General features: G+C 42.2%; 1 protein-coding gene across 2 annotated transcripts in view; it reads left to right on the forward strand.

Annotated features, from left to right (window-relative positions):
- Positions 1-7280: 7280 nt before the first annotated feature.
- Positions 7281-25474, forward strand: part of LOC146769249 (uncharacterized) — an 81646-nt gene continuing 63452 nt past the window's right edge. Inside the window, exon 1 of one of the 2 annotated variants that reach the window (XM_085640507.1) lies at positions 7281-7378. The gene's annotated coding sequence lies outside the window, so the exon portion shown is untranslated. The remainder of the gene's footprint in view (positions 7379-25474) is intronic. The other variant, XR_014976351.1, reaches the window with a different exon arrangement.

Here is a 25474-nt window from a genome sequence, read left to right on the forward strand (position 1 = left end):
GGAGGTCAGGCAGGATGGGCACTAGAAACAAGACACACCATGGAGAGCAATAATGAGACTATGATGGCATACACACAGACCATGGAGGGAAGGTGGGAGGGGGTCAGGGGCAGCTAACTGACCACACAGCGAAGGTGGGAGGGGCCAAGGCAGCACAGAAGACCATGCATGGCAAGTGGGAGGAGGCTAGTCCATGGATTCAGACAACAGAGCATAGGGAGGAGGTGGATGGGGCAGCAAGCTAACTGTTCAGAAGGTGGGAATTAGGAACTTTATTGTTTTTAAAATGTGTGTCTGTGCATACTACTTAAAATATGAACAAGCATGCAGCATAATCTCACTTTTATTCAGGAAGAAGAGAACGTTTGTGACTGTGACTCCGGGCTCACTTGGCAGAAACACCCCCTGACCCTCCACCCCCATCGCAAAATGTAATGCCAGTGAAAAGGGTAGGTGGACGCAGTGTTATATAGAAGATAGTCCTGAGAGTACGATTGAAAATGAAAAATAGATATAGTATATGGTATAAACTATGCACCAAAAAGTGCGATATAAGATGAACCGGGGCGTGAAATATAATATGCAATACATTGTGCGCAATGACAGACTCATTGGAGAGCGCGAGATAGCACAGGCATTAGCGCGTGCTATGCGATATGCGCTTTGGAGTGTAATATGCACAGGGCAGTGTTGTGTAACCTAACTAGTCTCTAAAGTTGTAATATAAAACGTGCTGGGGGGTGTAACGTTGCATATGCACTGTGACAAAGATATGGATCTCAGATTGTAATATGTATGGCATAGCGCTGTGCGTTATAACATAGGCATCGAGGAAGGCACATTAGATGGGGCAATATAACCCGTGCGAAGGCAAGTATGGCATGACATATTCACGGGGTGGTGTTACAGTGCACATAGCATACGCACTAGCTGGTGGAATACAACACAGAGGTGTGAGGCACTCGGCGGGCACTGGTGGGTGTAACACAGCATTGGGCTCAGCCCGGAGCATGCTGTGACTCTCAAGTGAGGTTCGTCTCCTTTCCAGAGAGCAAAATAAAAAGTATTACACATCCGTCGGTGGATGTGTATTTTATTAACCGTGAGGGGGGTTTCTTGCATAGTTTGGTCGAATTTTTGTCAAATCCCCTTTGAATGGCTTGGTGTGCGTGTATATTAAATGTGCACATCAATAGCTATCCATGTTTGTATAAATAAACGACAAGGGTGTCTACTTGGAGAGTACCCACCGGCGGGGGAGCCGGGATTAGGCACGGTAGGGCGTCAGACACGTCAGAGCTTCACTAGCGGTGTAAATATATTCGATGTGGATTCATTCTATGCATAGTCGTGTTTTAATGAATATCACGCAAATCGTCATGGTGATAGGTACATACGGTTTGTCCAGCATGTCCTAGGTGATTCTCTAAATATATTTTTGTTAAAAATAATAAAAAACAAAGGCCGGCCCCGGGGGATGGGGTCCCCGGGGCCGTAAGTGGCCTGAGGAGGGGGGCAACGCAGCCCCCTCCTAAAGAATTAAAAAAAATAAAAGGCCATGACCCGGGGGTTGGGGTCCCAGGGGCCGATTAAGGACTTGGGAGGGCCAAATTTACTTTTTTTTCAACAAAAAAAATTAGGGTGCAGGCCCTGGGGGATGGGGTCCCCAGGGCCAGTAAATTAGAAAAAGAAGGGGGGGCCACACAGCCCTCCTTCTTAAAAAAATAAAATAGATAAAAGACCGGCATCGCACCGGAGGCAACGCCCCCTCCTTGCAGCACTCTGCAAACGCGCCCCCTGGCCAGTTTTAAGTTTGGGAATTAATTCCCCTTCAATACTGAGGGTCCCTGAGGGCCAGCTACCCCAACAGGTATCTCCAGTATGCTCGACAAAGGGAAGGAGAGTAAAAGGTGGGCTATTTTTATAGAGGTCCTACACATAGGCCCTAAGTAGCTATATCAACGAGAGATGTGTAGTTCCTACAGGATGGGAAGTCGAAGGGGAATAAAGTATTCCGAACCCAGACTTTAACCTAGTGAATGTAGGTGCACAAGGGAAGGGAATCCCTTAAGGGTGGAACTGAAACCCTCACACACCCAGCAAGCTAGGTGTCATGCTTCATCATCTGGGTTTTGCTCCTCGTCGGGTCGGCGGTGCAATACCCGACGGGCACCCAAACAGGGGCTCTTTGTCGGAGATCTTTTGTTCCCTGCCGTATGGTGCATGCGTGTGAGGGCCCGGGAGTGTAGATGTAAGTGACTTAAAAAGGTTGGTTAATCTGAAATATAATTTTATTGGCTCAGTCAACCACCTAATTAAAAGGAGGGGTGAGTGGCGTAAAAGCTATATATGCTCACAAAGGAGGAGTGGCTAGCTACGCTCTACTCTTCTGGTCAACATGTTTCGCGCCCAGTCAGTCAGAGGGATCTCATGGCGCTTCGTCAGGACCTATAATACTAAAGTGAAATGTGCTCAAAAACTATCTACAGTGTGGTGTGAAAAACAGGGGTGAGAACTAATATGTTAGTCAACCCTTAATAGGTGCCCCTACCTTATGTATTGTTTTAAAAAGGGGGTCACCTAAGGAAAGAAAAATTGGAAAAGATATGAACCAAAAAGCCACCCTTGGCATCTGTAAAACATTATAAAACAAAGGTTAGTCAATCACCACTAGTCTAGTAAAGCAGTGATCCATTTAAAATACTCCAGACTGTAAATTTTACTGGACTACTACCTGGTTATTGACCAATTAACCAATACATGATTTATGACAAGGTAGGACAAGGTAAAAACGGTTAAAACAAGGAGCATAGCAAGGCTATGGTTGGAAGCACAACCATTATTTAAATTGTAGAAAATAAATCATGGTTACGTGTAGACTCACCATTTCATTTTATAATAAGCTCATCATCAGGTGCATGGCGCGTCAACAGGGGGAGAAACACATTCGTTCCCTATGGTATAATGGTATTGTAGAGAGAAGAAGTAGAGGCATAGGAAGATATGACATTAACAAGGTCACAAGAGAGAGATATCCATCTCTGGTGTCTCATAAACATATTATTTGAGCGTGTGACACCTCTCGTGTGCTATGATACTCAGATCTATAACGTGGTCAACCAGGTGCAGCTTAACCGAAGGCGGGGCAAAGATGTGTATGTCCCGCTTGGTTCATTAAAAAAGCCTGTGATCAATTGTAGTGAGTACAAGTAGAAGTTTCTGACTCAGTGTGTGCCCGAATTAGTCCTTGCACTCCTTAGCGTGATAATACTGTGCAATTGTGCGTGTTGAAGGGGTCGCGCCCACAAAGTGGAGAAGTCCCGCTCATGGATCCGTAATGACCCTGATAGTGACCAGTACAGAGTCCTATGAGAAAGAACAGCTCAAAGGCAATGCATGCGAGCAATCCAAATGTGTCCCGGGGATGGACAGAGATCCGAAAAAAGGTGCGGATATACTAAACGTGTCTGGAGTGCCCCAACGAGTATCTGATGTATGGACCCACCCCTCCGAATTGATCATCGAGAAACCCAGGGTGTACTTACTTTGCAAAATTCCCCTGGAGGTGAGTAAACCTGCCCGCGTCGCCGAACCCGGAAGTTGGACAGTGGGTCGGTGACGCTGTTATTTATTCAAACCAGGATTGGCTAGGAGCATGACACGTGTGATGATGTCACGTCTAACGGACCAATCACTGACTAGGTATATATTCTGATTGGCCAGCGGTTGGAACTGTGTGACGTTGACACGTCTCCAGCCACAAATACTAAAGGAGTGTATGTCATGCCGGGATGGAAAAAGGCGTTTATCATGGGCGCCATGTTGTAATGGGCAAAATGTGTTACATACTACGTAGAAGGACTTAAATAATTGCCCCATGGAGCGAAATGATATCGATAGAGGCTAGTCACGAGAGTATGCTGTAGTGATAAATGTCGCCCAGATAAGAACCCCATATGTAATGTCTTTTGTAGGTGGTTCTTACCCAATCTAGTTAGTAAGGTGACCCAAACCGGGGGCCATGATGTAGTGGTGTGGGTCAATGATGCAAGGAAGGCTGATAAACGGGTTTATGGCTCTATTACTGTAAGGAGCAAAGCAAAAATTAGTGAAGCAAGCATCCATCTGTGCTATGGTAGCTGAATCACAGGCTCATGGTTGGTCGTACAGAGGTAGGTCAACATTAAGGACCAAGTATCAGTAGGAGCATCAGGTGGTACATGTACTATCCTGCCATCTCAACACTCTTGCCAGTAAAGAGTCCTATCGATTAGATATCGTTGACCAAGGTATGTCATCGTTGAGGCCAAGTCTATCCAAAGAGAGGCGATGTACCCAGCGTTGTTCTAGCCTAAACAAGGACTGTTGAGACATTCCAGGCTGGCTTTCAAGGACAATCCAATGTAGATCTGTCGGGCTGTGTTTACATGCAAGGTAATGACTGTAAAGTTTCGTGTTGGCTTTACCACATCTAATGTTGCTTTTGTGTTCGGTGATACGTGTTTTCACAGCTCGTGTCGTCATCCCTATATAATGGAGATCGCATGGGCAAGTAAGTAAATAGATACAGTTAGTGGAATTACAATTTGTATGTCTTTTGAGGACCCATTCGAAAGTGGCAGTGAGGCGAATAGATTTTGCCACAATAGTTGTACAGGGGCATTATACCTGCGGAGGGTGCTCTTGCTGCGGACAAACTATATATCAGCACTAGATAATAAATGCTTAATAAATGGCTCAATGTAAATTGCAAATAGTAAAGGGGATAGCGGGCATCCCTGCCGCATGTCCCTCTGGACTACAAAACAAGCAGATGAACGGCCATTTAGTTTGATTGCAGCTGTTGGGCTCCTATATAGCTTTTGTACTGCCGAGATGAACCTTTGACCGAGACCTATAGAAGACATCGTTGCCCATAGAGCTCCCCAACTTACTCGGTCAAAGGCCTTCTCAGCATCCAACATTAGCATCCGCAGCTGCTGGCCTAATTGTCCCGAGACATCGAATGCCGCAATCGCAGTATTAATATGTGCAGCCGTGTCTCTTCCGGGAACAAAACCATGTTGCTGTTCTGAGACTAATAAATGAATGATGGGGGCAAATCGCATAGTGAGAATTTTAGAAAAAAGTTTTGCGTCAGTATTTATCAGAGCTATCGGCCGGTAAAAGTTCATTTAATCTATGTGGTTCCCCTTTTTAGGAAAAACGACAATGTTCGTAACGTTCCAAGAAGGAGGAACTTCCTCGCCTTGCATAGCTCGAGGTAAATTGGGGTTAGTGTACTTTTGAGAACTTTATAAAATTACAGCGGGATCTTATCCCCGCCGACTGCCTTGCCAGCAGGCTGAGCCTTAATTGCTTCATCGACCTCCCTCACCCCAACATCTTTATGCAGAGGCTCGGAAGCACGTTATTTTTTCAGTAGTTGCAGGGTTTTGTCTTTGTGTGCCTCCTTACCCGGAGAGTATATACGTTTTTCACAGGTTGTCCCTTGTTTATGGTGGGGGCAGGACATTGGGTTTTAGTCCCTTTAGTTCTCACTACATGTCTCCTCACACGGAGAGCTCCCTACACGGAGAGCTTATACGTTTTTACTCTGTTGTCCCTTGTTAATGGTGGGGGCAGGACATTGGGTTTTAGTCCCTTTAGTTCACACACGACTTGTCTCTCTACATGGAGGGCATATACGTACGTTGTTGTCCCCTGGTTATGTTGGGGGCAGGATATTGGGTTTCAGTCCCTTTAGTCCACATGACATTTTGATGTATTTTTATTTTCAGTATTTGAGGAGGGGGATGGGTATCGTATTTTGTATCCATCTTTCCTTCTTGTATTTAGTTTCTTTCCCTCTTGTGGTGCGGTGTTCCCGTCATACCTGGGTTTGGGCTTTTGACACTGTTTTAAATAGTTAATTTCCACTTTTATGATGTGGGCTTTGTTTCCATCATCGTTGGGTTGTGGACTATTTATTATTGCTGTATTTTTATGTTTATAGTTTAATGCATTGGTTTTGTTAATTTTTCTGTTCAATAGGGAAGAGATATGTAGTATTCTTGCATGATGTTTTATTCCCTATGTTTCTCTGCCTTAGCTGCTCAGCCTGTGGTGTGTCTTCGGTATGGAATGTTGGTGAGTGGACCTTGAGTAGAATGCCTGGGTGACTGGATGAGGAGTCGACAGGGCCTTTTTCAGCTGGAGCAAGAACAAAAGCGCTGTTTAGATCTTGAGCGCCAACATGCTACAGCCATTGCTTTAAAAGATGTCGCTGAACAATCAATTTATCAGCAGGTTATCGAGGCCAGAGCCAAGATAAAGAGGCAGCTAAGAGATCAAGTCGCAAATAGCTAAGGGTGTCTTATGCACGCAGGGAACTACAATCTGCATCAAAATCTATCATGCGGCACAAGGTGTCTTACGCACGCAAGGAAAGTGTCTCCTTCCAACATGTTTAGCAAAAATGGGACCATGACCTAATGTACCAACCCTGCGTAAGGGTTAAACGTAATGTTAAACCCCAAAAACATACCCCATGCAAAGGTTACCAAAAACGAACTTGGATAAATGGATACAGAATCTATGAACTTACCCCTGTGTAGGGATCAGAAAAGGGACTGTAACCCCATGTCAACCCCCATGTAAGTAACACTGTGAATATACACCACACCATAGGAAATCTACCAAAGGATGAGAAAGCGTTGACAGTGGCATCACAAAACAAATCAATAATACATTAATAAACTGTGGACTCACCGGTGAGCAACCTCTGACCCGAGCAAATATGCACAAAGCACACCCACTTGACAAAACAACACCCCCAGATGAATCACATTTTTCATAAGAAAACATACATTAGAGGCACAGGACTGTACGTAACACTGGTCTCTCCAGAAAACATCCGTTCCGTCGTAACTTTGGATGAAGAGAGAAATACCTTTTGTCACAAATGTCTCCAGTAAACATCCGTTCCGTCATAAATTTGTGTGAAGAATGAAGTACCTGTAAATATCTGCTTGAGGATAGAACAAACCAAGACATGTAAGCAGAGATGAAATGCAGCCGATCTGCACCTAGCAACGTTCCAGCACAGCCTCAACAATCAATTAACTTTATCGGCACAGCAATGTTCCAGCACAGCCTCAACCATCAATTAACTTTATCGGCAGGACAACGTGGTTGGCAAAAACGTACAAAGCGCCAAACCCAAAATGGCGGCACGCACCATTGGCGTCACGCCGGATGACTCCCGGCATCACGTGCTCCAAAACGTTTGAGAGAATCCCCGGAGCTGAAGAACTTATGACTGTCACAGTGGAGATTCGGAAATGGACGCAAGACTCATCGCAGGAGAATCTGCACGCGACCATGAAGTTAGACTCAGGTAAGCGCGTGCGTTACTTGACACGCGCCACATTTTTTAAAAGTTAAAGCAGCAGTTGAACTGCCAATAGTCCAGAGGGCACCCGGGGACCAACATAAAACTAAAGATTGAACTTGCCCTCAAGTTCGATCCTTTACCAACCGGCCACCAAACCAAACCGGCATTGTTTGAGACACAAGCGCAAACAGTGTCCAAAGTGTCCACAGCTGGGAGAAATGTGAAGGCCCAGTGCTCATCCATGGACTAAAACACACATTATAGACATCTTCCTTGCAGCTTGTAGTGACGATTAAAAGTCCATGAAAATCTGTGCGCTACATCAGGTCTCAGAAAAGTCCAAAAATCAAGGACAGATCTAGTCTCAACTCTCTTTGTCCCCAAGAACACGAAAGACATTGCTGCTGTGTGGCCTCAAATACATCCTTATACTTGTTACCGTTCTATCAGCCACTGATAGTGAAATCACATGCTGCAGTTCGTACACTGCGCAGCATCCATGAAAAAAAGTAGTGGCTAACTGTACTTGAAGGCTCACTCTGCGCAGCATCCATGAAGTAAAAGAAGTGGCTGACTTTATTTAAAATCTCAGAACTTGATGTAGTTGCCACTTGAGACTTAGTACAGCACGCTTGAGTAGGCGCAGCATCACACCAAACAAATGTCCTTGAGCAGCGTTCATATGATTTAATTGAGACAAATACAAGTAAAAAGATGACGCTTACTTCTCTTGAATGCGCACATTGTGTCTATATGTGCCAGGTGAACACAACACAACACGCTTGGGATGGTCTGTCCGATGTAAATGGACCCTGGTGGGGCTGCTTGGCATGCTGTTCATGTTCCCTTTGTGGCTCCTTAAGTTTCTGTGTTGCATCTTGTGGTTCATGCTTGTTGCATCTTGTTCCTGTTGTCTGCGCCTGTCATTTTCTCCCTGTTGTAGCGTCTTCCCAACACGTTGAAGAAGGCATCTTGAATCTCCTCAGGCTACTTGTACCAACTGTAGATCGTGGGAGGTCTCCAACTCGTCACCAAAACTAATGTAGTAATGATGACATGCTGTAACTTGTAATCCAAGTAGGTTTATTTACAGGTAGGATCAGTAAGTCCTTATCAATAGGTAGGTCATCATTAACAGGTATATAAGTCCTGTAGGGCAGCCTGTAGGTAATAAATAACCGCCCCACCAGGAGCAGCCTGCTAGCTGCACAGCCCCTCTCACCAACTGTCACTCCCCAACATTCCATACAGCAGAAACACCACAGGCTGAGCAGCTAGAGAAGAGAAACATAGGGAATAAAACATCATGCAAGAATACTACAAATAGCTTTTCCACATCTCTTTTCCTGAAGTCAAAATATTTTTGTCTGACACTCTTGGCCTTTCCAACATTCTGCCTTGCCAGCTCATCCACACCTTCGCCCACCTCGACATCCACCCTGGACATATTTTGGAAAAAGGTTTTCTTCCCCTCAGCCATTCGAATGGGGAAACCTTAGTGGAAGAATGTGGAGTGGTACGGTAAAACAAAGGCATTGAACGCACAGCATTTTGTACCACACACTTACTTGCAATGGCCCACTGGACACAGTTGTTCAGCACTCTATTCATTTGCTCTACAAGTTAGTTTGTTTGAGTATGTTACCACGAGCATTTGAAATGGTCAATACCTCCTTGTTGTAGAAATGTTTGAAATTCTACGCTGACAAATTGGACTCCGTTGTCAGACACAATGGAAGTTAGAAAACATTCTCTCAGAAAATATCTTTAAGAAAATCTATAACACTTCTTGAAGTTGGTTCACTTAAAAACCGAAACGTCATACGGAATGTAATTGAATAGTAATCGATGACCACCACAGCAAGTTGAGAAGATGGAGGCAACAAGTTAAAAGGACCACCCAAGTCAATGCCTACCTTTCTACCTTTTCCCATGGTCTAGTGGGAAGTTCTATTGGCTGCATGGGGGGAGTTATTACCTTTTAACCCTTTTTCTGCATTTGTACAAACCATGCAATCTCCCACAAGATCATCCACATCCTTATCCATTAGTGGCCACCAGAAAGCCTCACGCACCCTACGTTTAGTCAATGTCTTGCCCAAATGTCCTCCATGTGCACCACACACCAATCTTACTCTTAAACATTCGGGTGGTATCAGTCTATCACCATGCATCAATATGCCATCTACCACAGAAAATTCCAGTGAAACTTTAACAAAGGTTTGATACTAGTATGTTGCATTCTTTTCCTTTGACCAGCCATTCTTTATAAACCTCATGACTTTAACTAGTAATTCATCCTTGGCTAACTCACTCCTCAACTCCACTTCACTTATATCCCAAATGTCTTCCAAATCAATGGATGTAATAAAACATCTATCATGGTTGTCGTCTTCATCTAATCCTATTTCCTCATCAACAACAGGACATCTCAATAAAAAAATCAGCTTGTTACCTGGCAAATATGACACTTCAATATCATATTGCAAAAGTGTGGTAGACAACCTGGTGATTCTTGGTGTGTGCTCTTTGATTTTACTCCCAGAAAGGATAGAAACCAAAGGACTGTGGTCTGTGCGCAGGATAAAATGATTTCCCCAAATGTAAGAGTGAAAGCCCACCACCAGGCCAACAGTTATTTCTCAATGACTGAGAAATTCATTTCTGGACCTCTTAAAACTCTCGAGGCATAACCCAAGGTATTCTCAACACCCTCCTTGTTCTGTGTGAGGATTGCACCCAGACCAAACCCACTGGCATCAACAGTGATATGTACTTAACCTTAGGATCAAAAGGTTTCAAAATTCTCGGACCAACCAACTGAGACTTCATCCATTCAAAAACGTCTTGACAAATGTTGTCCTATATGAACGGTACATTTTTTTAAACGTGTTAGTGAGAGGTTGAACTCTGGACATGTAATCTGGCACAAATCTGGAATAAAATTCACAAAGACCTATGAAAGACTTCAACCCAACCTTGTCAATAGGGGCTGTAGTATTAACAATGGCTTTTACTAAACCTGGTCTAGGTTCAACACCATGCTCTGACAGCACGTGTCCCAACTATTCAACCTTTTCTTTTAGGAAAAGACACTTCTCATTCTTAAGTACAACACCCTTTTCCTGCATAACGGTTAGAACTTGGAATAATGTTTTGTCATGGCGCTCCTTGGTTTCTCCGTATCAGGACATCATCCTGAAAGACAGCAATACCACTGACCCCCTTCAACATGTGGCACATAATCTTTTGAAAAACAGCCGCTGCTGACGCCAGTCCGAACAGCATTCTACAGTATTGGAATGACCCGATGGGAGACACAAATGCTGTAAGGTAGCTTGAAGATGGGTCCAATACCACCTGGTGGTAAGCTGGGACCAAATTTATTTTGTTGAACCATTTGACGCATTAATAATTGTCAGCAGCTCTGAAATCTTTGGCAGTGGATGAGAGTCCGCCCAAATGTTTTTATTCAGGCTGCGTAAATCTACGCAAACATGCAAATCCCCATTTTATTTTCTCGCAACAACCAAAGGTAAAGCCAAAAGGATGACTACATCGGTTCTATTATGCCCTTCGCACATTGCCCATTAAGTTCTTGTTCCAAATGGTCCTTAACGCTAAACAGAACACTTTTAAGCCTGAGTTTGACTGGTATGGCACCATCTTTCACTTTAATCTGATGTGAAAAACCTTTAATCATCCTAAATGGTCACTAAAAATGGTGGGAAACTGGTGTAGAATGTTTTCTGCATAGGCAGTAAAGTTGACAATGGAAACTTGTTCTTTAGTTTCGGGCCTAAGGACCATTTGAAATAAACCCTGGTGGAACAATCTCAGAATTGACAACCCCTTGATAGCTACATATACTTTAACAAGTATTTTCCTGCCTTTGAACTCAAAGATTTCCTCAAAAAATCCAGCCAGTTCTTTTTTCCGCCCTTCATATGAGACAGGAGCCCTGTCAGGCGGTTCCAAAGGTCGCTCACCCCATGTTTTCTCAAACAACTTTGTGATCATGGGTATTCTCGCACCGGAATCTACTAACAAATTCACTTTTTGTCACTAATTCCAGTCTCTACATAGGGATCCCCGCATTCAGAGGTATCACCTATAAAGACAGGCTATTCACTCACAACCATAACCATTTCTCTCAACTCATCTTGAATATTCTGGATACTTTGTGAATTTTCATGAACCAGATAAGACACATTTGCAATGCCAGTTGTATTGCCAAAACATTTGCTCGACTGAGCAACTCCCCGACCACGTTTTCCACTTTGGCATACTCTTGCGAAATGGCCTATTTTGCCACAACCCCTGTACATCACAGTCTTTGCTGGACAGCCTTTGCTGCCCTTGACATAAGAAAAATTGCCAAACCTAAAACAGATGTTGGTTTGCTTAAAGAAAGCTCTACTTTCTGTACGTGGACCTATGTTAAACTTGAGTTATTTGGTCTTAAATGCAGCCTCACAACTTTTGTCTACTAACTCTTTGACAGATGCTTTGGATAATTCTATACTCTTTGCAGTAAGGATAGTTTCTGCAAGAGACAGGTTTCCCATAGATATCAATTTCTGTTGGATAGACTTATCTGAACACTTACAGATATATTGGTCTCTGACCAATTGCTCTGTGAAACCATCAAATTGACAGTCTGCACTCAATTTCCTAAGTGCTGAAACAAAGCGTCCACATCCTCCCCTGACTTTTGTTCTCTGTTAACCCCTTCGCAGCGTAGGGGGGGTTTGGGGGGTTTGCGGTGCCGCTATGCACATGACGGAACCACGCCGTCATGAGTCACGGCGAGCTGTGCTCATGATGGCGTGGTTCCGTCCTGACTCCACCCACTTGCGCTAATCGCCCGCACAGGCGGGGAATTAGCGCCGCGTATGCGGAGCGGCCGCCAATGGCCGCAGCATGACGGAACCACTCCATCATGAGCACACGGTGCCCGTGGCTCATGACGGAGTGGTTCCGTCAAGGGCATGCAAGGGGTTAAAGAACTTATGTCTGATGACAACTAAACTAGGCAGAACATCAAAACGTAACTCTAGTTTCTTTACAGTTTCCACTTCCTCCTCAATATCTTCTTCACCCTGACCTCTCACCAACAGTGGTAAATGTTTGAAGACCGATCTGCCTTCAAATTGTAGAGAATGTAATAATAAAACGTTATCCTCTCCAGTCTATAACGTGAAGCTCCTATTGCTCCCACATTTGGCACAAAGCATTATATCAGTTTTTACATGCAATAGGAGGATTATCAGGTACCTCAAGGAAAGGTGGCAGTGGTGGTGCTACTGACGAATGATGTAGTGTTGACTAGGCCAAAAAAAAGATGAAAAGGAAATAAAATAAAAAATAATAATAATGATAATGGTGGTACGATACAGCCTAACGTAAAAGCAAAAATGAGAAAAACAGACTCTGATGATCAAGGTGACTGACAAGTGAGAAGCAAATTTCAATAACAACTAGGTGTGCGCATCACCGCGCTGGACAAGAGTTAGAATACTCAAATAATGGAGTACGTGTCACTGTGGATGTATACCTGGTAGAACGCACCTGAATGTACGGAGGAGTGTGTGTGTCACTGTGCTGATTCGTAAAATGCCCCGGATAACCAAGGTGTGTTCATAACCGCACTTAAGATCAGTCGTGACACACACCTTTTGACATTTTCCAGGAAATAAGGGTGTGCGCATCACCATGCACACTTAAACCCGCAGACTTTGGACTGTGGGAACTGCACTGTGACGAATGACAGCTGTAGGCATATGCACTTTCATTGCGTGAGACAGAAGAAAAAAAATCTTCTGTAGTGCGCGCGATGTGAGTGCGTCCGATCTCTGACGCGAACTGGGCTGTAATACTCACACTCAAATCCATAGAATTGTTAGAAAAACAAAACCGCTGCAAAGTGTGGTACATCCGCTAGACAGCAACTGCACGCCTCCTCCCAACACGGAGGATCTGCGCACTGACCGTAACCTTTTGTTTCTGTCGGGTTTCCCTATTATTTTTTGCATACGATGCTTAATACTTCCCGACCTCTATGACAAGTTGGAACTTCTTGATGACTTTCCTTAAGATGCATCATTGTCTCGGAAAATTCTCGTCTAAAAGGAAGGTGACACTGCGCGGACTCCAGGTGGCCTCGTGAGTTCTGCAGTCACCTGTCAGGCATTTCTATCATATTTGTAGTAAGGAAGGACACTACAAATACATGCAAAGGTAAGATTGTAGGTTTATTGACTCGAACAGGGACTGTGCAGCAGTCTGCATAAAAGCGTCAGTCAGCCCAACTGTGGCTTCAAACCCCTACCCAAGTGCATTCTAGCATGGAACCCATGACACGACAAGGGGCATTTAACTACAGTAGGTTTATGCTCTTTTCTTTGTATAATATTTAGAAGTTGCGAACAAACATTCGCCTTAATTGGGTTTACTATGAGATGACAAAACATAGAAAACATATGCTCATACACCCTAGCCTGGTTTCCCATCTCTTATCTCTATTCTGGAACATGTAACGCTGTCTCATTTGGTGAAGACTTGGGGGGATAGGGCTTACAAGAGTTTTTTCCCAAATGGTACCTTGCTAGAGTGCACTCTCTGCAAGTAAATGACAACAGGCAAATATCAGGTAGCCCCTTCACAGGTGAAAAGCCAAGCGGAAATGTCGGGTGGTTACATAGGCCGAGGTACAAACACTTCCATTTTAATGCTCATGTTTAAAGTTTACATCTTTTGAGACGATTAATTTTAACACACATTTGCTTGAGCAGTTATAGTACTCAAAATTGGTTTTGCTTACAGTTACACTGCTTCTTAGGCACATTGTCAGTCCTTACAACATTCTGTATACAAGGTTTTAGTACACCGAGCGAAATGTTGTTTGTTGTCCGTTTGGTGACAGCCCTGTATGGATAAAATAAACAATGAAAACAGGACCGAGACTCAGGCACGGAACAAATGGATCACATTTACTATATACACTGTGGCAGCCTTTGTTTAGGCAGAGTAGCATCTCGATGAATTGTCAGAGGTTGCCCATGCGTGAATTCTAGCCCAGCTGAATTCCAAAGCCATCCAGAAGAGGACGGTAGCCTGTTCCACATCAAGGCTGGCTGCCAGATGACACACGCCCACAGGTAAATGGAAAGTTAGACCACTTTGAGGTATTCTGGCAGACAGGCTCTAGGGCGGTGTGACTGGTGCTGCCAGCAATTTTCAGGCATCAGTAAAAATGTCAAGATAATCCCGGTGATTAATGTTCTTCCTCGAGTAGTGTCTAGTAAAAGTTTTGACTCATCATAAGGTAGCGCAGAGGGTTATTATGCCTGCTGCAAAGAACGTGCACCATGCAGATCACAAAGTGCATATAATGTAAATAGGTCAGTGGGTTACTGCTTTTTTCAGAGAGATCCTTTTTGACTTGCAGTTTATATGTTAAAATCCTAATGAACAACAGTGAGCTATTAACTGTCATGAAAGAGCTGCATGCAAACTGCAAGATATATATTAGAGCTATACTTTTTTTGCCTAGACTTTCATTATCCTAATCTTGCAAAAAAGGTTTACCTGGGCAGAAATCAATTCTTATTATTAAAGAGAACCCCTTGTAAAGGTATTAGTTTTTAATTTCTGGATTTGTGCTTTTCCACACCAAGGACTCAAACTATACTGCCTACCAGTATGGATGACGTGACTCCTACACCTTGTAGTCCTCTGTCTTATGTAACGTTTCCTATACACTGATTTACACACGTATGATTGTCTCTGGGCAATGTGTATGTTATGTGAAGTGCTCTGACGCCTTACAGTGGTATAACTGGTGCTATAAAACTAAATTAATCTAAGAAGGATTGGCTATGGAGACTTGAGAGGCACTGGTAAATGGTAGTAGTGAGGGAATCCGTGACTGAGGTGGTCCTCGGGGGGCGCCAACAAACATTATCGCACAGAGCGACATCTATGCTAATGCCGGCCCTGTTGGCAGACCCGCATACTCTATGCTTTATAGGATAGGCAGTGCTAGGTAAGAGTGCAATTTTATGTATGCATATAATCCAATGCAAAGGCAGAATGGTTGAATTATTCATTCTGTTCACCATTCTTGTAATGCTGGCAACATTATTTTCCTCCATTCTAATAATATTGCAGCACACGTGTTTTACACAAGAGTACAATTGCTTCAATACATTTTTGAAATGTCAATTTGGATATTTTTTACGTCTCCCTTTGGGCATGCCTGAGTTACTAACAAAAGGGTATAATCTGTTTCCACGATTTTCTTGGGGGGATTAGGGTTGTCATGTTCTGAGGATGCAGACACTACCCGGTGCCCTGTCAGTTCAGGGGCACAGATGGTGCACTGTGAGTTAGCCAGGAATTAAGTCAACATATCCTGGTAGAGTGCACTGACTCAGACCCGCATAGTTTAGATGTTTATGCTGCCTAAACGCACAGTCTTACTGAGAAAGTAGGAAGCATAGGACAGGAAGATTATATAGAAAACCCACTAAGAGAAAATGGTGCATCAGGTGACTCACCAACAACTGAAGGCACTTAGGTAATAGCCAACTGGGATATGCACACAAGACCCCCACCCAGTGCTTAATTTGTGTAATCAAAAACAAAAGAAAAGTGCGAGGGCCCTCATGAGGAGGCCACTGCAACTTGCATGACCAATGCGCCTGCCAGTGCTGCTGATGACAGAACCGGCACAACTACTAACCATCATACTCCTACACTTGTGATAATTCACAATATGCCAGGCCCCCAAAGCTATTGTAATGGCTTGGGAGAAAGGAATTACTCTGTTGTTCTGCTCATCTTTAAATTGGACAAATAGCGCTACCATATGGCAGACTGTCATAAGTGCAGGTGCCACGCACCACAAGTCACTGGTTCAAATTAAGCACTGCCCTCACCTGTGTTGGAGATCAATGTAGGGAAACCTCCAACAGGAAAAAGCACACCTGGTATCCCAATGAAAAAGAAAAATGTCGCAGGGAACCCGCCAACAGTGAGACACATGCTAGGAAACCACCAACAGGAAACAACACTCAAGAAATTGTAACCAAGAAGGAAATCTGTGCTAGGAAGAACACAACCAGGTGGTTTTCATGGAGTGGGGACAGTGGCTGGTAGCACTGTCTCTACACTTGTTTGGTCACGTGTAGTGCTGGTGCCAATGCTCATTAATTCATTGACAAAAAACAAAGAGACCAAAAGGGGGTTCAGATGCTTCACAGTAACCCCAAACATTATATCACATGAGCAGACCGAAAGCTGTGTGGAAAGAGCTAGGATTGGCTAGACAACTTAAAAATCTGTCATAGGTCATCTCACACAGGGTGGCCTCAATCTAGGTGGCGTTATTGCCTGCAGTACTGGAACTGGGGGTCAAGTTGTGACAGTAGAATAGGAGTGGAGTCACGAGGGGCTGAGTCATGAAATCTGGAGTCTGACAGTCAACATATACATTTATTAAATACTCTGTCACAATGAAATTGGCAACAAGGACAAAGGTGACAGTAAATCACTTCCGTCTTAGCAAATCTTCAGAGGAATCCTAGTAGTGCATACATGCATGTTTTTCTATATCCTGAAAACCACTTGACTGAATTCATGAGGCAGACACTGGATTGGACATGAAGGTTTGGAGGATTTTTCTAATAACAGATGTCTAATTATTTGTGGATGAAAATTGACGTAACTAGGTAATTTATAAGATAGAAAAAAACGTACTTCTGAGTTAGTTTCAGCCGTGAATTTGTAGTCACCAACATACCCACCTCCCCCACCACCACCCCCGCCCTTGCTTAACCGTACGAAATCAAACAGAAACCCCACCATTCCTAGGCACGCCACTATATCCATACACTGGGTTAATTTCAACAGGTGTCTGCCGGAACGCTTATCAGCAAAAAGTATTCAAACATGCAAATTGCCGGGTAAAACATAAACCATCCCATAGCACAGTTTATAAATGGGCCCAGTGACACTACACCACCTTTACTAGCTAGACATCTGTATTTTACTAAAGTCATTTAAACACTCTGTAGAGTGTATAGCAGGGGATGGGGAGAGTAAACAATGTTGTAATTCCCAAACTTTTGATATACCAACCCTTTACTGTATGTATATTGAGGACATTAAATGGAATGAAAAAATTGACGAGTGTCTCAAAAGGGATAGTGAAGCTGAGCACCGGTAAAACCCGGACCACTTAAACACCTACGTATATTCAGCAAAGGGACACAGCCTGACAATTAGTATCACTTATAATCACATGTAGTTTACTAATGTCAAGAAAGTCATACAGAAAATATACCAAACATTTTCATTTCTTTTTTATCTCTCACACATTTATAAAACATCTCTTCTAATGAAACACTCCCCAACCACTTCTATTTCATAAGAACAGACAATCATTAATACGTTTACTACCATATATTTTAGTATATCTACCTTTTTATTATTCACTAGTCAGAAACTACTAAAACTATTAACTATACCCAAATGCAAACCAGAAACCATGTTCATATTATATCTCAACCTATGATCAAATGATTCAAACTATGCGTACATATAAAAGGAACGTATCACTTTTACTATCTCCATCTCCTCTCCATTTAATCTCCAAACACTGTAGACGGCCTCACAGTACAACAACCTACTTAGGCTTATATTCAAATCTACCTCTCAGTGTCAAAAATGAGACCACAACCTGTCCACATAACATTTCTGGGTTTGGTTTTATCGCTTTTAACTTAATAACACATACATCTCCTACCCCCCCTTCCCCACTATTTCTACTGAAAGTATAATTTTCAAACGTGGGACATTTTATGTATCCCACCTGAATACATTAGCAAACCCAAATTAACGCTGTACCTCATTTTCAAATCCATACAGTCCTTTAAAGATGACAAACTACACTTCTTCTTTGTGGAAAATTCCTAAACATATATAAAGTACTTATTTAACAACAGGTCAAACTGTATGCATATTTTATAACCAATATGAAACACCACACTTTACTACAGTATATTATTTTGAAATAAAAAATATTTTCGAACTTTAAAAAGATCACCTCAAATACTTAATCACTACTACAGAACACATAACACACCTTGTTCATTTCTACTTCACCTTTGTAGTTGGTATGCAGCTTTCAAATGTCACACACGCATGCAATTTTTTCTTTGTCACACAGTACATGTAATGCACCGCTTTCATCAAGAATGGAACCAGTAATGGCACAATTTCTCTGTCGCTCCACATATAAATACATGTAAAGAACCAATCAGAATACTTCATTCCTTCATCGACATTCCAAAACTTATCTCCATTGGTTATTTTTTAATTTTCCATATGAAAAGCTTCTTGATATTCCGCGCCACATACAGGACAGAAGTTCAACCTATTTTATCACCACACTTTCTGAAACATTCTACGAAACCTGCAGGTTAAAAGTTCATAATTTTTTTTAATGTAAGGTTTTTTTTTCTTCAGCATATTCTCGAACATTTAACAGCACCTGCGGGTTAAAAGTTCACCATTGTTTTAAGTTCCAAATGTATCTTCCAAATGCAAGTAGCACTTCTGGTTGAGCTGAGCACATTTCATCCTATCGTATGTATACCACGTTTAGACTGCTCTTTATTACCAATGACAAACATGCTTTTTCACGCAACTAATATGCACCCTAGTTTTTAGTACCCAATGCTTCTTATCTTCCAATCAATTATCATTTTCTGTGGAAAAAAAAAAGATTTTTCCCCATCTTTAAACATATCTCTTAATCTACGAAGAAACTGCATGAGCTACAGACATTTTTGCATACCTTCCAGCCATACCTTCAAAATGCTAGTGTGGATCATAGGACATAGCTATGTTTTCTGGTGCAAGAGGTATGCAAAACAGAGGTGTATTGACTTATAACTAGGTTTACAAAATGTGGACATTAAATGGTTTGCAGAGAGAAGATTGAAGTGGCACCAATTGCTACCTTTGGTTACAACCTCTTTGCATCTTCCACACCCTGACCGCATGATTGTGCATTGTGGTGGAAATGACCTAGGCACATTGACTGGGGGTAGGTTTGGAAATGCTTATGAAGGACACCTTTGGACAATTGATGTTGCTTTTGCCTCAAACTGTTTTTTAATATTCCAATATATGCCAAAGACAGAAGTGGAAATGGTCAAGCCAATTTTGTCCTCAGATTGAAAAATCTAAAAAGAATGTCAGCAAAGCTCTGTCTGCATACCTCAGAGACCATAGAATGGGGTGGATCTACAACAACAACATATGTTTTGATATGCCTCATATCTACAGAAGTGATGGAGTACACTTCACAGATCAAGGAAACAGAGTTTTTCTGAATAACCTAAAGTTGTGCATCCGCACCTACATGTAGCTCCAACTAATGAACACAAGGGCTCTTTTTAGAGCCACCCTATAACTGACAACTTAGGCCCGATATTTTATGGTCAGGTAACGGCAACTCCCGGACCCTCTCCAAAATTTATTCTCCACACAGCTGTGGCACAGCGACCAGACCATCTGACTTAGGAGCACAGAGCTCGTGCTTTGATCACCGGTTCTAGCGACAGCTCAGGATAGCACCATGTGACTCTGGGCAATAGCTCACTTTATTTCCACGCCGGCCCCCAGCGCCTGCAGACCCGTACGAGTGAGTAGTTTGCACTTTACAAATACCAGATTGATTCGAAACAGCAGAATTGAAATTCACACTCCCTCTGTAGCACCCCCAATCACCCTACAGACATCACACTGTTTAAAACAAAAGTTCCTCCTAGTACGTATGCACACATGCTGACACTACTTGGACAAGTGTGCCGCAGCGTCCAGAAAACATGAGTTCAGAGCACAGGGCTCACGGTTTAATCCCCTGCTCCAGCAGCAGCTCAGCTCAGCACCATGTGACTCTGGGCAATAGCTCACTTAATAGCTCACATAATTTCCACGCCGGCCTCCATGGCCTTCAGACCCATAGGGGTGAGTAGTTTGAGCTTTACAAATACCGCATTGATTTACCTTCGCACTCCCTGTATAACACCACCTAAGCACCATATACAAGTTACCGTGTTCCAAACAAAACTTCCTCCTACTACGTATAAAATATTGCTGATACTACTTGGACAGGTGTGGCACAGCGCCCAGAGCACATGACTTCACAGCATAGGACACACAGTTTGGGCTCACGGTTTCATCCCCGAGTCCAGCAGCAGCTCAATTTAGCAGCATGACACTCTAGGCAATACCTCTCTTAATTACCGTACCCCACACTTTCAGACCGGTAGGGGTCAGGGGGTCAGTAGTTCAGCGGCTTTATCCCCGAGCCCGGCAGCAGCTCAACTTACGCCCCAGCGCCATCAGACCCGTAGAGTGAGCAGTTTGTACTTTACAAATACCGAATTGATTTGATACGCGCAAATTTATCTTTGCACTCCCTGTATAACACCCCCTAAGCACCATACACAAGTTACAATGTTCGAAACAAAAGTTCCTCTGAGTAGGTATAGCTACATGCTGACACTACTTGGACAGATGTGACACAGTGGCCAGAGCACAAGACTTCACAGCATATGACACACAGATTAGACTCACGCTTTCATCCCCGAGTCTGGCAGCAGCTCACCTTAGCAGCATGAGACTCTAGACAATACCTCACATATTTTCCGTACCCCAGCACTTTCAGACCAGTAGGGGTCAGTAGTTCATCCTAGTAGGTATAAACACATGCTGACACTACTTCCACAGGTGTGGTACAGCGGCCAGGGCACATGACTTCACAGTATAAGACACACAGTTTGGGCTCACGCTTTGATCTCCGAGTCTCGCAGCAGCTCACCTTAGCAGCATCAGACTCGAGGCAATACCTCACTTAATTTCCATAGCCCAGCACTTTCAGACCGGTAGGGATGAGTAGTTCGCTTCGCACCCCCTCTATAGCACACCCTAAACACCCCACAGAGGTTACAATGCTCCTACCCTCCTCTTTCCTACTTTTCTTGCCCTTTTTTCCCCTTACTCGCTTCAACAGAATCACAAAATGGCTGCCAACAATTCCTAGTTGCAAACGCTCGCACCGCTCGCAGCCAATAAGCAGCAAGCTTGTGTTCATAACGCCTCAGCCAATCAGATGGCAGAATTCCCAAATAATGATATCTGTAAATTTCGATATTTCTCCAAAACTACTGAACAGATTTACACCAAATAAACAAAAGTGTGCTTTCTAGACCAAGACCCTTCTCCCTGCCAAATTTGGGGTAATTCCGTTCACCCGTTCGACCTGTAGCCTTGTCTCCTTGTTTCCTATTGAAATTAACATGGAGCAAACACGTTTTGAGACCTCTTTTTTTCTTGGGCCCCCTTGATGAATCGCCCCCAAAGTTTCAACATAGGAGCTGATATGAACAAAGAATATGTTTGGAGAAATGTCATGAAGATTCATCAAACGACGCCAAAGTTCTAAGCAGAACAAAAAATGCTCTTCCTATGGAAACTTGGTCCTAACTATAACTACCTACTGGCGACCGCCAGTAGGTAATATATATATATATATATATTCACTGAAAAAACCATAGGTTTCACACACGTTATAGTTAGGAATTAGCATTTAAAAAACCTCGCAAATTCAATGAAAAAACCAAAGGTTTCACACATGTTATAGTTAGCTGGACATTTCACTCGTAAAAAACCAATGAAATTCCCCCGTTATAGTTAGTTAAGCTAACTATAACTCGCGCACCCGCAATCCACTGCTGATAACGTCACATATTACATCACTCATGACATGGTCAGTGACATCACTCATGACATCACTGATGACATCTCAAATGACATCACTGATGACATCATCCAGTGAATGTGTATTTTTCTGAAAATTAAATATGTTTTATATATGTATATCTCATGGACGATGGAAGAATAAATGGGTATATAAGTGTCTAAATGGATGATTTGTTTTTGAAAAATTGATTGTATAACTGACTGATTAAGTGTATCTTAGTGAATACATGGCTTACTGAGTAATGTTTAAATATGTAAATATCTTTATCAGTCTCTCACTTTGTGTATAAGTGGCTGCATGGGTTGGTGAGTAGCTACATGGGTGTTTATATAGGAAATTAGGTGGTTTTTTGAGTATCAGTGTGAGTGTCTGCATGGTTCGGTGGGGGGTATTACGTAGTGCATAGGTGCATGAATGAGTGACTCACTGTTTGCATGTGTTGAAGACAGCATGTGTGCAGGACTGTATGGGTGGATGAGTGTGTGTATGGGTGTGTTAGTGAGTGAATGACTGTCTCAATAGTGTCTTTATGAGTAACTACATATGTTTTAAACTAGTATATGTGACTATTGGTGTATATAAGTGAGTATATGTGAGAGTGAGTGATTGAAAGAGTTCCTGTATGAATAAGTATTTTGTTTCTATAAGTGATTGTTAAAAAGACTAAGTATGTGTAAGTTTCCGTAGAAGTAAGTGTGGTGGTGTGTGTATAACTGTATATGCAAATAAATCTATGTTTGATTCTTTATTTTCATGAGTGAGTATGTGTGTCAGTAACTCTGTGGATGAGTGGCATTGTGTAGCAGGATGTATAGGTGTATGAGTACATATGATGAGTGAGTACATGTATGAGTGACTGTACAGGACTGTTGGTGAATGAGTGGATGTGTATGTGGATCTTAGAATTACTCAAGAGGTTGTTGTAACTGGTATTGGTATGTCCATTTTTTTGAAAATTTTAGTCTCTATTTTTGAATGTGTGTTTCAAAGGTTATATTAGGGTGAGAGGAGGTCTGCCACTCTGTCACAAGGATGATGTCATCAGTGATGTCATTTGAGATGTCATCAGTGATGTCATGAGTGATGTCACTGACCATGTCATGAGTGATGTAATATGTGACGTCATCAGCAGTGGATTGCGGGTGCGCGAGTTATAGTTAGCTTAACTAACTATAACGGGGGAATTTCATTGGTTTTTTACGAGTGAAATGTCCAGCTAACTATAACATGTGTGAAACCTTTGGTTTTTTCATTGAATTTGCAAGGTTTTTTAAATGCTAATTCCTAACTATAACGTGTGTGAAAACTATGGTTTTTTCAGTGAATTTGCAAGGTTTTTTAAATGCTAATCCCTAACTATAACGTTTTTGAAACCTTTGGTTTTTTCAGTGAATTTGTATGGTTTTTTTATATGCTAAGTTATGTATTTTTAATTAAAGATATTTTTTTTATTAAAATAAAATTACTATATATTCATTTATATATTATCTGTATTTTTTTATAAATTATTTAAAAAAAAAATTCAATTAGGATATTTTTTTTTTTTTTTTTAAATTATTTTATGTCCACTTTTTTTTTTTTTTTTATAAATTCTTGGGGTGCGCGCTCCTAGTACTATTTCGTAAGTTTTTTATGAATTCCGGCGTACGTTATTTACGTGCGCAAATATACTTCATGGTGCGCGCTGGGAGCGCGCACCCAGTACGTATGCGTACGTACGTACGCATGCGTCCTATGCGCTCGACGCGGTTTACTTCCGCATACGCTAAAATTATGCGCAATAACGGTCACGTATACGCGTGTTCAACGTATGCGCGCTAGGTACGCGCATATGACGTATGCACCTGCGCGTTTACGCGTTCGTGCATACGTCATCACGGGGTGCGCGCTCGGAGCTTGCGCAGTGCGCGCACCTCGGGTTTATACATAATAAAACAATATTTCTTATTGGTTATCATTACTTTCAGTTTCTAATTGTTTCAATACCACACCCAATCCCCTCATGGCAAGTCATGTGATCAAGAATCATCACTTTTGATTGGTTTGAAGTACTTTCTGTTCCAGATTCTTCCCAAACCACACCTACTCCCCTCATTATTAGTTCTGATTCCTTTGGAGAAGGAGCTATTCTGTTGTTGAGAGACAATGGCTGAACAGCAACCTACTTCAGACAGTGACCAGGACACTCTTGAGAGGCAGAGGAACAGGAAGCAGAAAGACCGCTTTATATGGCAGTTTTTCTCTTTTCCAGATGGTGAGAAAAAGGTAAATGCACCGAAAGTTACATGTTTACTTTGTAAAAAAGTCTTATCTCGTGGGAATCCTAACAAGAAATATTCTTTTAGCATTCACACTATGTTGAGACATGTTTACAAAATGCATCCAGTAACTTATCGTCGAGCTTCTGGAGAAAACCCTCCACCTGCTCAGCCGACGACATCAGCAGCAGCTCAGCCGAGCACATCTTCGGCAGCTCAGGGGAGCACTTCAGCTGCGATGGTGCCTTCACCTGTTTCTATACCTCTTGTTGGTCCACCTTGTTTGGCGAGGTTGTCTACACGGTGCACTGATTGCGGTTCTCTTATTTCTGTGGGGGAGACCAGTCTTGATCTCCTTCAGAGAAAATTTGATGCGCATCCGTGCACTAGGCCATAGATGTTTTTTCTTTTTTTGCGTTTTTCTCTTCCTGTTTCCCTCCATTAACTCAAGGGCTCTTTTAAGAGCCACTTATAAACGTAACCAAACAAATTTTTTTTTTAGAAATTTTTTTTGAAATTTTTTTGAGGTGCGCGCTCCCTGCGCGCACCCAAGGTTTTTTTTATTTTTTTGAGAGACTACAATTAAAAATTGAAAATGTGATTGTAGAGAAGTAGAAAAAAAGGAACCATGATATTGGTGACTTACCATACCCACTCAAAAAAATATTTTTTCATTTATTTTTCTAAAAAATTGCTTTAAAAATGGTTCTAGTTTTCGAAAATTTTCTATATCAATCTGAAAAAAAGAAAAAAGTATTAATATTTTTTAATACATTTTATAATACAGTACACATATTTACATATTTATCAAAAAATATTTTTGCCTTATTTTTGCTGTTTTCAGAATATATTGCATTTCACTATAAATTGTGAAAGCAATTCCATTCATCATTTAACAGCGGGCAAAAAAAAATAACAATCTCAAAGATTGTATTAAAAAAGCCCAGAATCTCTTCTCACTTAAACTTAACATTATAGAAATGCATAATATTCTAAAAAAAT

Source organism: Triturus cristatus, unplaced genomic scaffold (assembly GCF_964204655.1).
Source record: "Triturus cristatus unplaced genomic scaffold, aTriCri1.1 SCAFFOLD_159, whole genome shotgun sequence".
Taxonomy (NCBI): domain Eukaryota; kingdom Metazoa; phylum Chordata; class Amphibia; order Caudata; family Salamandridae; genus Triturus; species Triturus cristatus.